Here is a 14,551-nt window from a genome sequence, read left to right as displayed (position 1 = left end):
AGTCACAAATCACTAAATCCAACCTGTTCAAACAAACCAATTAATCTCTCAAAAATAAAACCAACGTGTACACCGATTAGCTCACAACTATACATCAAGGAGTATAAAACTAAAAGGATCAGCACCTTCCCTGAAACCGCTCTTAAACCTGCGAGGGACATTCCACAGATACCACATCCTTCCAGTCCCGGTGGTCTTCCTCCTGATGGCCTTCACACTCCAATTGACTGTTTTAAACACCAAACACCAATCAAAAACCCAAAACCACAACAATTCTAAATGCAATGAGTTTACTACAAAACCTTCATCAAAATCAAAAATCCTTTTCTGGGTACTCAAATTTCTCAACCAAAATTCCATATACAAGAACAAAATCATGAACCAAAAGCAGAGAGAGAAGGGTTTCATACATTTCCTGGTGCGGACAGCTGGGTATGCACAAGCAGAGCAGCGACTCTTCTAGAGATGGAAGTACCACCAACATCAACACAACCCAAAACAAAAATGAATCAAAATAAGCATAATAAATCAACCAATCAGCTCTTCTAACCCATAATAAGGACTTGAACAGAAACAACTATAACTAAATAGAAAATCGCCAAGAACAGTAACTTCCAAATCGAAATTAACAGCAAACCCTAGCTAACACCCCAAATCGAGTTCTATGAAATCCCCAATCCCCAAATCCATTTAACCGAAAATCAATCAAACCCAAAACCCAATCGATTTCAAAAACATGAAAATTCGAGGAGAGAAATACCAGTTAACAAAACCCGTCCTTGGCCACCACCGTGAGCTTTACATCACCAGAAACTAGCCCTCCCTAACTGGGATTCCGAAACGGCGCCGATTCGAGGAGCTTGTGGACTTTCTAGTGGAGATTCCGATCGGAGAATTTGGAATCCCAATGTTGCTCGTCGGACATCATCTGGTAGAGGGTCTGGGACTGAGGAGAAAATTGGGTTTTGGAATTGCGGGAGTGGAGCTTGGAAAGAAAGAAGTAAAGATAGAAGAGAGAAGTGCGGAATGCGCCTCTGAGAGAAGAAAGAGGTGGAATCTGAACCCTTTATTTCTTTAAACGAGGAGTTTTGTGAAAAGGGGGAAATTTAAGTTTTGGCCAAAAAATAGGCGGGCAAAGGAATGGAGGAAGTCAAAAAATTGAGTTATGACTAAATGTGGAACTCAGACAACATAAATTCATAGCCATTGTCTGAAGGAGAGTTGCACGACAGATTAAAGCAACAAAAAATAACTGTTGTCTGAAGTCATTGTCTAAAGGAGACTTGCACAACAGAATAAAGTAGCACTAAATAACTGTTGTCTGAGTAAAATCAGTCAGACAACATCATAACTCAACCATTGTCTAAATACAAATTGCACAATAGCAAAGTATCAATAGATAACTGTTGTCTGTAGCCATTGTCTGAAAGAGAGTTATACAACATAATAAAGCAGCAAAAAACAACTATTGTCTGAATTAGATTGAACAGACAACATCAAAATACCACAATTGTCTGAATAGTAATTGCACAACAGTCAATGTAATAACTGTTGTCTGAAATAACTCACTCAGACAACATCAAAATATAACCATTGTCTGAATGACAATTGAACAACAGCAATGTAATAACTGTTGACTGAATCAAAAATTTAGACAACAGAATAATTCTTGCTGTCGTCTGATATAATCAGACGACAGTTAAAAATTTCGCTGTTGTTGGAAATGTGTCGTCTGATTCATTTTTTGGCATAGTGTGTGCTTAAGTATTGGAACTACCAGGCCATTATTTGCTTACATTCCAGTGTCAAAAGAAACCCAAATTCAAGTATAGTGAGGAACCCTTTTCTTCTATAATGGATATGCATACTCAAAAATGAAATCCAGTCAATCAAGTAGTTCAACACATATATACCATTCTTTACAAGCAACCAAAAGTCACTAGAAGAAAGAAATTTTCCAACTTTCATAAGCAAAACAATGTCTTGACTGAACCCAAAACACCATTTCAATCCAAACCAAAAACAAAAGGAATTGACATGCAGAGAAAAGAGGGAAATTGGTCATCAAGTTTGCAACTTTTATACTTATTTCTACATTCTAAATTTCTAATAAGTGTAAGAGAGTAAGAACGGTACCAGAAACAATAGAGCGCAAATTAACCAAGGCATACGATAGATTAGTGTCATAAAACACTTCCATGCTGTCGATTTTGTACGATCCAAATGTATAGGATTCCAAAGCCATCTGGGTCCATTTTGCACCAAAAAACCCAAATCAAAATAGATCAAATTCATAAACATGAGAACAAGGAAAAGTTGGAATAGAGACTACCTTTGTGGAGACCTGGAGATAAGGCATAGATTCGATAGGGACTAGACTGGCAGAAAACTTGGCATCTGGGAATGAAATTTTAGGGTTTGACGAAGAGAGAGATCGAAGGGCTCAAGCTTGGGTTTTTAATTTGACCAAAATCCGAGCAACTTCTAACCTCAATTAACGATTGGTCGAGGTCTGGAGATTAATTGGCTACAAATCAGATCCAGAGAAAATAGAAACAAAGCTGAAGGCTTCAAATGGAGGAAGAGAGAGAGACTGTTTTTCTAATCTATGAATTGTATTGGGTATCTTCATCCTATCCTAGAGGTGAATTCTTTTTGAGCGAGAGAGACAGGAAAAGAACGAACCAGCACGGAAGATATAAACTACAAATAACCTTGACTGAAGAAGGCGAAAACCAACATACCAAATCGATTGCTTCGAGAAAGCCCTAAATCGAGTTGCTCAGAAATCCCCAAAATGAAGAACCCTAATCAAAACCCCTTTCTCCTCCACCTTCTTCCCAATACAAACTGAGGAGAATCGAACCCAAACCGATGAGTAGAATCGAACCATCCATACTCAAACTGAGGAGAGGTTGCAGGATGTCGGTGATGGTATTTTGATGAGAGATTACGGTGGTGAGTTGAAAATGGTGACAGTTTACGGTGAGAGGTTGCGGGGCTGGTGAGAGTGTGAGTTTTTAGTTTTGGTAGAAGTTATTTCTCTTTGTGTCAGAAAAGGGTGTGTTATTAATTTGTCCAAGTCAAAACCCAACACTCTTTTTATTTTTTATTAATGCATCACACAACAAACACATCTCAATATGTTGTCTGATAGTCTATAACTTAAATTTCAGCTTAGGTTCTAAGGAGGGAAAATTCCCGCCCAGCCGTGCTATGTACAATGGTTTTGGTGCTACGATAAACAAGTTTCATTCAGACAACAGAAATAAGGTTTTTACGTTGTAGGATCCTCAAACCATGACCTATATTAGTTCTCCAAAATTGTACGTTTTGGGGTAGAAGGAGTAGCATTTGGGGGCACATCCAGATCGAATTGCCAATAATCTCTAATTTAATCATACAACACAAGTCCAAAACTGTTGTATGATAAATTGCAACCTAGTATCACACAACAGGTATAACCATGATGTTGTATAATGTGGTACATATTTGGACCCAAATTTGTGTCAAGCCAGGCGAGAAATCTGCCACTCTTTTTTTAATCATTCACACAACAAAATATTCTTGCCAGTGTTGTGGAATCACCTTCTCCATGAAAACATCAAAATTTTTATGGCTTTATACAACGTATGGTTCTTAGTCATGTTGTGTGATTGACTTTCCATCATCACACAACAAATTTTTTTTTTTCGTTGTGTAAAAAGTGTTGTATATTGAGGTTATTGGCCTAGTGTTATTCCAAGCCATAAGAACATCACCCAAATTCAGTAACTTACTCTCCAGACTAGTCTCTACTGCTTCTGAAGACCAGGCTGCCTTTATAGCCTCCTGGCATGTTTCTTCCTTTACCCACATTGGCTCAAACATAAATCTCCGCTTCTTCTTCCGAAACTTCTTCAAACCCTCCCCATTAGTATGGAAAATAAGAGCAAGATGGTCAGAGGCATAACCATCAATATGATACTCGTGTAAATTAGGCCATAATAACCATCCATCCTTATTCACAAACCCCCTATCAAGTCTCTCCCAGGTGTGCCCATTGGACCACGTGAAGGGTGATCCATAAAACAAAATTTCTTGCAACCCGCAATCCTCTGTGGCCTCCCTAAACTTTCTTATTTGCACCTCTGGTCTGGCAGCTCCTCCCCTCTACTAGCAAGGCTAGTTTGCTATCTCACCAAGCATAATTAACACCCTCTTTCGGACACCCACAAGCCATGGTGAGGCCCAACCGCTACTTGCATCTTGTAGCCCTATGTTCAAGCTACGCTACGGTATCCGGAAGTCGCAAATCCGTCGCCGGGAAGCCACCTTTCCGGCCTTGCCAAGTTGCCTCCACAATATGCTTTTCTAGACTAGAATAGTAACTTTGAGTCCCACATCTAAGAAAATGTAAATGAGGGAGCCTCCTTCCCCTATAAAAGGAGACTCTTTCCCATTTACTCAACATCCCATTACATGCTTTGTAATCCCTCTTGGGCCGCAAGGCTCAACACACTAGTATAAGCTTTCAAGTGGACGTAGTTTCCCGCTAAGGCGGGAGACGAACCACTATACATCTTGGGTCACTCTCTCTCTCTCTCTCTCTCCCTCTCTCTCTAAAGCTAACTAGAGATCCCACGGATCACTAACGTTAACATTGGCGCCGTCTGTGGGAAGCCAACACAAAGGTTTCGTCACCTATCACGAACTTTGACCCATCGGGTCCGGTCAACGCTCGGTCAACGCCGAACATGGTTGGTCAACGCCAACTTTGGGCCGGTCAACTCCAGTCAACGCCCATCTCAGAAAGGGCAACGCTGACCTACACCAAAAAAAAAAAAAAAAAAATTTGCACATTTGCTCTGGACACTTTGGCATTCTTCATTCAGCATCGGAGTCACTGCTGAACTGTATGCCGCTGAACCATTCAGAGGCCTTTGATCATCGTTCCATCCTTTGGTCATCCTCAGTGCCAGTCATCGCCAGCCAAAGCTTCACCAAGGCTCCGCTCTGCCAAGCACCACCTCCGCTGGCCAAAGCTACCGCCGGCAAACTTCCTCCGCTAAGCTTCATCAGCGGCAAATTTCTCCGCCAACCACCTCCGCTGGCCAAACCTTCGCCGGCCAAGGCTTCACCACACCACCAAGTTTCCTCCACTAAAGCTACAATAGCGGCAAACGTCCACCGCTAACAACCATCAAAGGCAAACTGCCTCCGCTGAGCAGCCCTCCGCCGGCAAGGCTCCGCTGAGCAAGGCTCCGCTGAGCAAGGCTCCGTCCTCTCACTTGACCCACAAGCTCCGCTGGCCTCCTCCCTCCGTTAGTTGTCGATCCAGAGCGCCGCTAGCCATGTTCTGCTGATCGTGCTCTGCTGACCAAGCCGCTAGCCAACCCGCTAGCTTGACTCCGCCGGACTACCTCCGCTGAGTCACACTTCCACTTCCGCTAAAACGGCCATCCCCCCGCCGACCAACTCTTACTCCGCTGACCCAAGTCTCCGCTGGACTAAACACCGCTAGCAGGAACCGCCGAGAAGTCACACCGCCAACCTCTGGACACCCACAAATGTGCTCTGGGCACTCGGCCTTCTTGGCTTGATTCCCTGCCAAGATCCTCAGCCAAACTTCGATCCATTGCGGAGCCTCAGTCTGTGGCCGAGCTTCAATCCTTCGCGGAGCCTCAATCCGTGGCGGAGCTCGGATCCCTGGCGGAGCGTCAATCTTCTTAGAGTAGAGCTTCTTGACGGAGGTTTAATCTTCTCAGCTGTCATCAAGCGTCAATTTCTTCATCTCGGTGCGAGAAGCTAAATGAAAGAGGAAGCAAAACTATTGAGATCGACTGTCAGGCACACCGCTAGCAAGCCTTGCGACCTCCACCCAGCGGCCCAGCTAACCTTCCATCCAGCGGCTCCGCCAGCGAGCCTAGTGGCCTGTCATCCAGCACCCCAGCCTAACTCCAACAAGCCTCCACTGAGCGGAACTGTACACCGCTAGATTGTACACCAGCGGGGCTCGTCTCTTTTTGACGCAACTCCCCTATTCATAAGTCTCATCCGCTTGCTGTCACAAGCAGAGCAAAGCACCGCTTTCAATTATGAATTAAGGTGCTGGGTTTCTCTGGTGGTCGAGCAACCAATAAAGCTAAGTTTATCCTCCTTCATCTTTTATCTGCTTAGTAAGCTCTATATGCACGCCACGTACCATGACTTTGCGAAAGGGAAAAATTATAATTTCTGTACATGAGCCCATTATCTAATGGCAGGCAGTGTACGTGTCGTTATGTAATGCTACACGTATTGTACTAGCTTGACCGCCAATACCCAAGTAACACAGCCGCATAATTGACTTGCACATGCTCCACTACATATTGAAGAAGCTAGGCTGTGTACCTACGACATGCATGATGCCTCTGGGAAAAGCATGCATAGTTTTCATTCATATGCTCCCATGATTATAATATCATATCCTAATTGTTATTGGCACATACAAATTGCACCCAGCTTACTTTTTTAATATATGCATGCCTGCATACACGTGCCTTCTCTATACGAGCATATCAATTGGCCATATATGCTCTTAATCAACTGTATCACAGTGAGACTAGCTTATCAACATGGATTTCAGTTATTTTGCTTGTTCAAGTGCGACCTTCTTGGTTCATAAGCTAGCAGTTAAAAAATCACACGTGTAACAAATATGTGCTATATACCCATGCTCTTATCTAAGCTCAATATGCCACGATCACACATTAGATCAATTTTCATCTTTCTACTTCACTCAAATTCAAACATGATGTAAACTTGCATCTGTACATGCTCATGAAATTCAGGTCTTTCATGTCAAGTAGTACCATACATATTTGTGATGCAACGTGATTCAAACATGTGTACAAGATTATATGTTAATCATCTATACTTTATCTTGTATTAGGGAAGCATAATCACCGATCAACCCTCTAATTAGCAAAATCATTATCCTTCTACTATGGTGCTTCGCCGATGCAATGGAGCGTCATGCTTGGACAACTCCAACATGATTTGGGTACTTATATCAGTTCCAACTCCAACTCGCTCTAAATCCGCATAAGATAAGTAACTCTATCTTCCCTTTTACGCTCTCGCAATTAGAGCCGTTACATGCTTTCACTACTTTTAAGCATGCTTCTAGAATATCACACTTGATATATTTTTACATGCTTCCATAACTTTTAAGCATGCCTACAACATTTCGTAGATTTGGCAACACTTTCTAGGTCTCACATGCTAGATATGCCATGCTTCACTTACCGATCTCAATGATCCTTTAGCATATCCACAAAAATGCAAAAATGATATACATTACAAGTACATGCTATACACATATGCCATGCTTCTATTTAATTGCAACTCAATTAAATAAACATGGAACACTCAAACAAAATATTATTACTTGCTCTATGTATTTATCATTTTTCATACAGATACAAACTTTACGAGTCTATGGTCTACGACCAACCGCCAAGCGGTAAGGCACCGCCTCATAATAACAATGACCGCTACGCGGCATTGCAGTAAGGGACTAGTTAACACAACCCACGGCAGCCATTGATCCGGCAGTTAACCCCGACGCTTGGGTATCTAAGATTAGGTTCGCTACCTAACGCCCACTGCTTAAACGCAGCTCCCCTCATCAAACAATTTTCCGACCATCCGGAGGTCTATAGCCAGGAGTGGGGGACTCCTCGCAGGGCCTAGCAAGGGCCCACCAGAAAGGGCAAAAACGTTCGCTCCAACCAATTCTAGATGGACGACGCACTCGCACTAATTATGCTTGATATACGGCACAAAGCTACGCTTTGGTATCAACCCTCAAGAACACCCTCCTTGACTGGGGACTTCGGGGACTTATACATACAGCCCAGCATAATTAGCAACGGCCACGCTCATGCCTCAGGACGTCACCATCGAGCTACCCGTTAAAGCCTCATGGCAACACCGAGCTCCGGGCTCGTGCCTCAGCGGCACCGCCAGGCTTTCGCGCTCGTGCCTCAGCGGCACCGCCTGCTTTCGCGCTCGTGCCTCAGCGGCACCGCCAGGCTTTCGCGCTCGTGCCTCAGCGGCACCGCCTGCTTTCGCGCTCGTGCCTCAGCGGCACCGCCTGCTTTCGCGCTCGTGCCTCAGCGGCACCGCCTGCTTTCGCGCTCTTGCCTCAGCGGCACCGCCTGCTTTCGCGCTCGTGCCTCAGCGGCACCGCCGCGCTTTCGTGCTCTTGCCTCAGCGGCACCGCCGAACTTTTCGCGCTCGTGCCTTAGCAGCACCGCTGAGCTTTCGCGCTCGTGCCTCAGCGGCACCGCCGAGCTTTTCGCGCTTGTGCCTCAGCGGCACCGCCGAACTTTTCGCGCTCAGCGGCACCGCCGAGCTTTTGCGCTTGTGCCTCAGCGGCACCCGGCACCGCCGAGCTTTTCGCACTCGTGCCTCAGCGGTACCGCCGAACTTTTCGCGCTCACACCTTTGCGGTACCCTTGAGTTTCCGCTCCCGAGCTTTCGCTCATGCCTTCCCGGCAACCCTTGAGCTTCCGCTCATGCCTCCCCGGCAACCCACGAGCTTCCGCTCACGAGCATACCGCTCATGCCTTCGCGGCACCCTTGAGCTTCCGCTCACGAGCTTACCGCTCATGCCTTCGCGGTACCCCCGAGCTTCCGCTCACGAGCTTACCGCTCATGCCTTCCCGGCACCCCGAGCTTCTGCTCATGCCTCCCCGGCAACCTACGAGCTTCCGCTCATGCCTTCCCGGCAACCCACGAGCTTCCGCTCATGCCTTCCCGGCAACCCACGAGCTTCCGCTCATGCCTCCCCGGCAACCCACGAGCTTCCGCTCATGCCTCCCCGGCAACCCTTGAGTTTCCGCTCATGCCTCCCCGGCATCACGAGCTTTCTCTCATGCCTTCCCGGCACCCTGGAGCTTCCGCTCATGCCTCCCCGGCAACCCACGAGCTTCCCGCTCATGCCTTCCCGGCACCCCGAGCTTCTGCTCATGCCTCCCCGGCAACCCACGAGCTTCCCGCTCATGCCTTCCCGGCACCCCGAGCTTTCGCTCATGCCTTCCCTGCAACCCACGAGCTTCGGCTCATGCCTTCCCGGCAACCCTTGAGCTTCTCGCTCATGCCTTCCCGGCAACCCACGAGCTCCCCGCTCATGCCTTCCCGGCAACCCCGAGTTTCCCGCTCACGAGCTTTCCGCTCATGCCTTCCCGGCAATCCTCGAGCTTTACGCTCATGTCTACTCGACACACCACACGTTAATGGAACATTGAATTTTTCTACCATTTGTCGTTTACCGACCGCGACAAATCAAATTCTTTTCGCGTTCCATTAATACAAGCGAAAACCAAACAGACACAACCGTACGCGCTGTCATCGTTCATGAGTTACAAATGTATACCTTCGCGGCACTCATGCAACTTACATCTCACGAGTGTAACCCCGTCAAACTCGACCTCGTTCGTCTCCTTGCGCGCGTCACACATTTATCATATGCAATCCATATGCTCACACGACCATGTATCACGCACCTCATACATTCGTATATGCCAACGCATATCAATGCAACTCACATTTGTTGCCCAATGCAACAAGCATTCTACATATGCCTATTTTTTGTCTTTATCGTGCAGGTTAACGAGTCCCTTCTTGCTTACGGAGTTCGGGGACTTGTAGGGGCTCCGTACCGCCCGGTTACTTATGCTTGGTGACATCATGTGTATAACTCCCCAACCAAGAAGCTTCTCTTACTTGGGGACTTCGGGGACTTGTAGATACCTTTACTAGCAAGGCTAGTTTGCTATCTCACCAAGCATAATTAACACCCTCTTTGGGACACCCACAAGCCATGGTGAGGCCCAACCGCTACTTGCATCTTGTAGCCCTATGTTCAAGCTACGCTACGGTATCCGGAAGTCGCAAATCCGTCGCCGGGAAGCCACCTTTCCGGCCTTGCCAAGTTGCCTCCACAATATGCTTTTCTAGACTAGAATAGTAACTTTGAGTCCCACATCTAAGAAAATGTAAATGAGGGAGCCTCCTTCCCCTATAAAAGGAGACTCATTCCCACTTACTCAACATCCCATTACATGCTTTGTAAACCCTCTTGGGCCGCAAGGCTCAACACACTAGTATAAGCTTTCAAGTACGTGGACGTAGTTTCCCGCTAAGGCGGGAGACGAACCACTATACATCTTGTGTCACTCTCTCTCTCTCTCTCTCTCCCTCTCTCTCTAAAGCTAACTAGAGATCCCACGGATCACTAACGTTAACACACTTGCATCTAGAAGTTCGTTAAAATCTCCAAAAATTAACCAACGTCCAGTGACAATGGCAACAATTCTTCGAAGAAACTCCCAAGAAACCAAACGAAGTGAGGTTTCCGGATTACCATAAAAACCTGTTATTCTAACTAGAACTAGAATATTCTCCCACCTTACTACCGCACAGGGGCGGAACTAGGATTTAAACATTAGGGGGGTCCAGAACTCGAGATAGAATTTTTTTAAAAAAAAATTACTCCAAAACTAAATAAATAATTATATACAATATAATTCATAAGGAATTTATAGTTTAGAAACAAAATCATATACAACTCTTGCTTCAAAATTAAAAAAAACCAACGCTAAGAATGAAAAAAGGTAATTAAATTTTTAATTAATATGTCATTGATTTGTATTATTTTGATTATTTTATTACACTTTTATACAGGGATTGATCATCATGTGGTTTTTGGGGGGGGGGGGGGGGGGTCCGCTACAAGAAGAGAATGTTTTTCTCTCAGATTGATTAACAGCATGCATATATATTTGTATATCTTACACAAAGCTTGGGGGGGGGGGGGGTCCGGACCCCGCCGGACCGTAACATAGCTCCGCCCCTGCTACCGCATCAATATGAGCTTGAGAAGAGCCCAAGATACTCATCTGAACATCTGCTTTCCAACCCAAAGCCAAACCACCACTCTTCCCTTCCTTACCAACACTACCCACGACAAAGTAGTCTTTAAAACCAACCTTAGCACATAACTTTTCCATAGCTTTCTTCCTCTTCTTTGTCTCCATAAGAAAGAAAAAATCTGGGGATTGCACCTGTAAGAGGTGTTGACAATTTTAATTTAGTACTCGCAAGTGCACGAATCAATTGTAGAATAGAGGTGCAAGCACGAGGTCATTCCCTCAAGGACTGATTGAAACAATTTTGTTATGACAAATGTGTGACGTCCCGAACCCGAATTCACCGGTTTACTAGTCATTTGGACGGTAAACAACTTTTACTTTCACTTTTACTGTTGTTTCAATGCTTTTAGGGGGCCCTAAAAGTTGAATTTTTGTTCGGGTCAAAATTTGAGAAAATTTCCTTCATGAAAGTTGTAGAGAACGTTAAACCGAGCGCGTGCATATGTGGTACGTCAAAATTGGAGTTTGTATGCAAAAGTTATAAGCGAAATGGTAAAGTTACTGTTTATGGTAAGTTTCTATAAATAGGACGAGTGGTAACTCGTCATTTTTCTCTCTCCCCGATTTTCTCCCCCTCTTCCCCCGCGTCGCCCTCTCTCCTTCTTTTTCTGATTTCTTCACCGTCCGGCGTCCGATTGACTCGATTCCAGTTGTCCTTGGACCGTCTCTTCCTCCTCTATACGATGGTATCAGTGGGTATCGGCAATTTGGCCGGAAAGCCCCGAATTTATGCAAGCATTGCTACTGTAGCAGTTTACTTTCCCGGCGAAATTCCCCAGTTTCCGGCTATCTTCGGCGGTGAAATTGGCTCTATTAGGAGCGCCTCGAGTCACTGATCATCTCCCCTCAAGACTTCTAGTTGGAATTTCCACGTTTGGAAGGTGAATTTGAAGGATTTCCAAATTTGTGGGTTTGGAGATTTCCGGGTTTGTGTTCATCGGCAAAATTGGAGCATTTCAAGGTATTTTCTCACTTGGTCACAGTTATGAAAAGTGCTTAGAATGTTGAGATGATTCTGTGGTTGAAATTTGGTGGCCGGAGGAGGAGTTGGCCGCCGCATGAACAGTGTAGCTGCATGAATAGTGCGACGGTGAATAGTGCGGTGTATGAACAGTGATTTATATTATGTTTTTTTTTAGCTAGTTAAATCCTATAAATATTGTAGAGCTTGTATATGAAATTTGGTGAATTTTGGAGAAGCTTGGAATTAATTATGAATTTTTGAAGTTTAGGGTTTCGATTATCGAATTACGAGAATCCGGCCGTCGGATATCTCTCGGTTCTGCCTTGGAACCTTTAAACTAACGAAATGGTATTAGTGGTATAATTTGGGTTGCATCCGAGGAGAAGTGGAGATGTAATTATGAGGATTTGATTTTGAGAATCGTATTTAATTGTTGACGGAAAATAATTGTGTACAGGGCGACGTACCGAGCTATTGCTCGACGAAGGAACTCGTATGCATGGTCGCCTAAATAGTACTGTGAGTGGACATTTATTTTAAATTAATTGTGCATGCAGTATATTAGCATTTTCCGATTGAGATTTAATTTTTAATTTGAATTATTGAGTTTTATGGTTTTACGAGATTTATTTATGAATTACGAGATTAGTATTGAAATTCCTTCCCGAGGGCTTTTAGTAGATTTTTGAGATAGTCATTCATGAGTTATTGAGTTGGGGAATGATTGTCGGGAAGTGACTGATTCAGAAAATATTATGAGAATTTTAGATTTCGAATATCGGTTTTTATGAGGATTCACGAGTACGAATGTTTCATCGAATATTTGAGCATGATTGATTTATCGAAATTTATTGAGCTTTGAGCTCCGTACTTATCAGCTTTGAAGTTAGATTGAGTTTTCTTTCCAAAAGCATTTATTGATTTACAGAGTATTTGATTTTTATGCTTTCGAGGATTTATTGAGATTTTGAGGTTATTTTTCAGTTTCTTGAGGAGGCTATTCAGTTTATTAAGGAGGCCAGTTTTGGCGCATGCGTATCTTACCTAGTTGGCAGTCCCTTCTAGGTAATAGTCTGGTTGGCAGTCCCTTCCAGACTACAGCCCGGTTGGCAGTCCCATCCGATGCGGCACCTGGTTGGCAGTCCCTTCCAGATGACATGAGGTAGTTAGTCGGCAGTCCCGTCTACTACCTGTGGTTAGTCGGCAGTCCCGTCTACTACATGTGGCTAGTTGGCAGTCCCATCTATCCACCGCCTCCTATTCCGGTTGGCAGTCCCTTCCGATGCGTCATCTGGGTGGCAGTCCCTCCTAGATGGCATGAGATGACTAGACAGCAGTCCTTTCTAGTCATCAAACGAGCCTCATGAAAAGGATGTTTTTATAAGGATTGAGGATGAGATTTCAAGAGATTTCAAGATGTTCTATTTTTACGTGTTTGAGATTTCGGTAAAGAGGATGATTAAGAGTGTTTTCAAGATTGTTACTGCATGCGAGATTTTAGAGAATAACTTGGGAAAGCATTAAGTTTTATTTATACATTTTAAAGTACTTGTTTTTCATCCACTCACTCTAACGGATTTTAAATGTTTTCCCCTGGGCCCTTCGGTTTTAAATGCCCAGTTTGCAGGCCAGTTTAGCTTGAGGTCGAGCGTACTTGGGGTTGAGGCATAGCTGTCATAGCTTCCGCATTATAAAAGCATCAGTCATTTATCTTGTTTTCAATTCTCTTGTACGCCTACATTAGATTGCTCTGATAACCTATGAGATTAATATTCTTAAGTATCAGAATTGTTTGTGAAATGGGAGATGTTGTGATATAGGGAGCAGGGTGGCTCCAGGAGAATAAGGATGGATGATTTAGAAGTGTAAATGTTTTTCTACAGGTTTTGGGTTGTCCATTTTTAGGGGAAGTTCTGTCAAATTTTTGGTAGAATTTCTTCTAAGGTGGGCCCCGCAGGGCCTCTTCGGATTTCAGGGTGAAATCCGGGGCGGGTCCTGTCAAAATGTGCTATACTTAAGTGAGACAAACTGATTTTTATGATCTCACAAACAGAAAATTAAAGAAAGAAAAACTGAAATTAAAGACAAGAATGAGCAATGAGATTCTTTAGAGTTTAAGAACAGATTATGAAGATGCTAAAGCATTGAATCCACCACCTAATACTTCCATCCGATTCTCTAGTTGTTAACTATTGAACACCTAGATTTCATGCTAAAGATTTCCGTACATAAGCCTTATTGATCCCGGACATATGCCAAAGTTCTTCTAACCTATGAATTCCAACTTATTGATCCTGTATAGAACCCTCAAGTAGCCAAACTATAATTTACTCCACTTAATGATCAGGTTCAAGCAAACATGTTCAACTCCATTAAGCACAAAAGAACTAGGAAATCATGCAAACAAGAATATCGACTATGATCAAGCACTTGTATTCTCAATTCACGACTCGTTAATCACAAGATTGAATTATCTTTTGGCACCCTAGAAAACATCTACTCATTGATCAAGCATCATGTTCTCTAACCAAATAACTCATAAACAAAACCTAGGTCTTATTGATCCCGAGCAAAGATTTTGAATAAAAGTTATATTGAAACGGTGATTAAGAGTTTAACATAGAAA

The 14,551-nt window shown here is 44.0% G+C and overlaps 1 long non-coding RNA gene across 1 annotated transcript; it reads left to right on the top strand.

Annotated features, from left to right (window-relative positions):
* The first annotated feature begins 11,535 nt into the window (after window positions 1–11,535).
* LOC133707890 (uncharacterized) lies at window positions 11,536–13,916 on the top strand. Its single transcript, XR_009845387.1, has 3 exons — window positions 11,536–11,922; window positions 12,383–12,444; window positions 13,546–13,916. It is a non-coding gene; the product is annotated as an uncharacterized LOC133707890 (long non-coding RNA).
* Window positions 13,917–14,551: the final 635 nt, after the last annotated feature.

This window comes from Rosa rugosa, chromosome 5, assembly GCF_958449725.1.
Source record: "Rosa rugosa chromosome 5, drRosRugo1.1, whole genome shotgun sequence".
In the NCBI taxonomy this organism is placed as follows: Eukaryota; Viridiplantae; Streptophyta; class Magnoliopsida; order Rosales; family Rosaceae; genus Rosa; species Rosa rugosa.
This window is presented reverse-complemented; position numbering and strand designations above follow the sequence as displayed.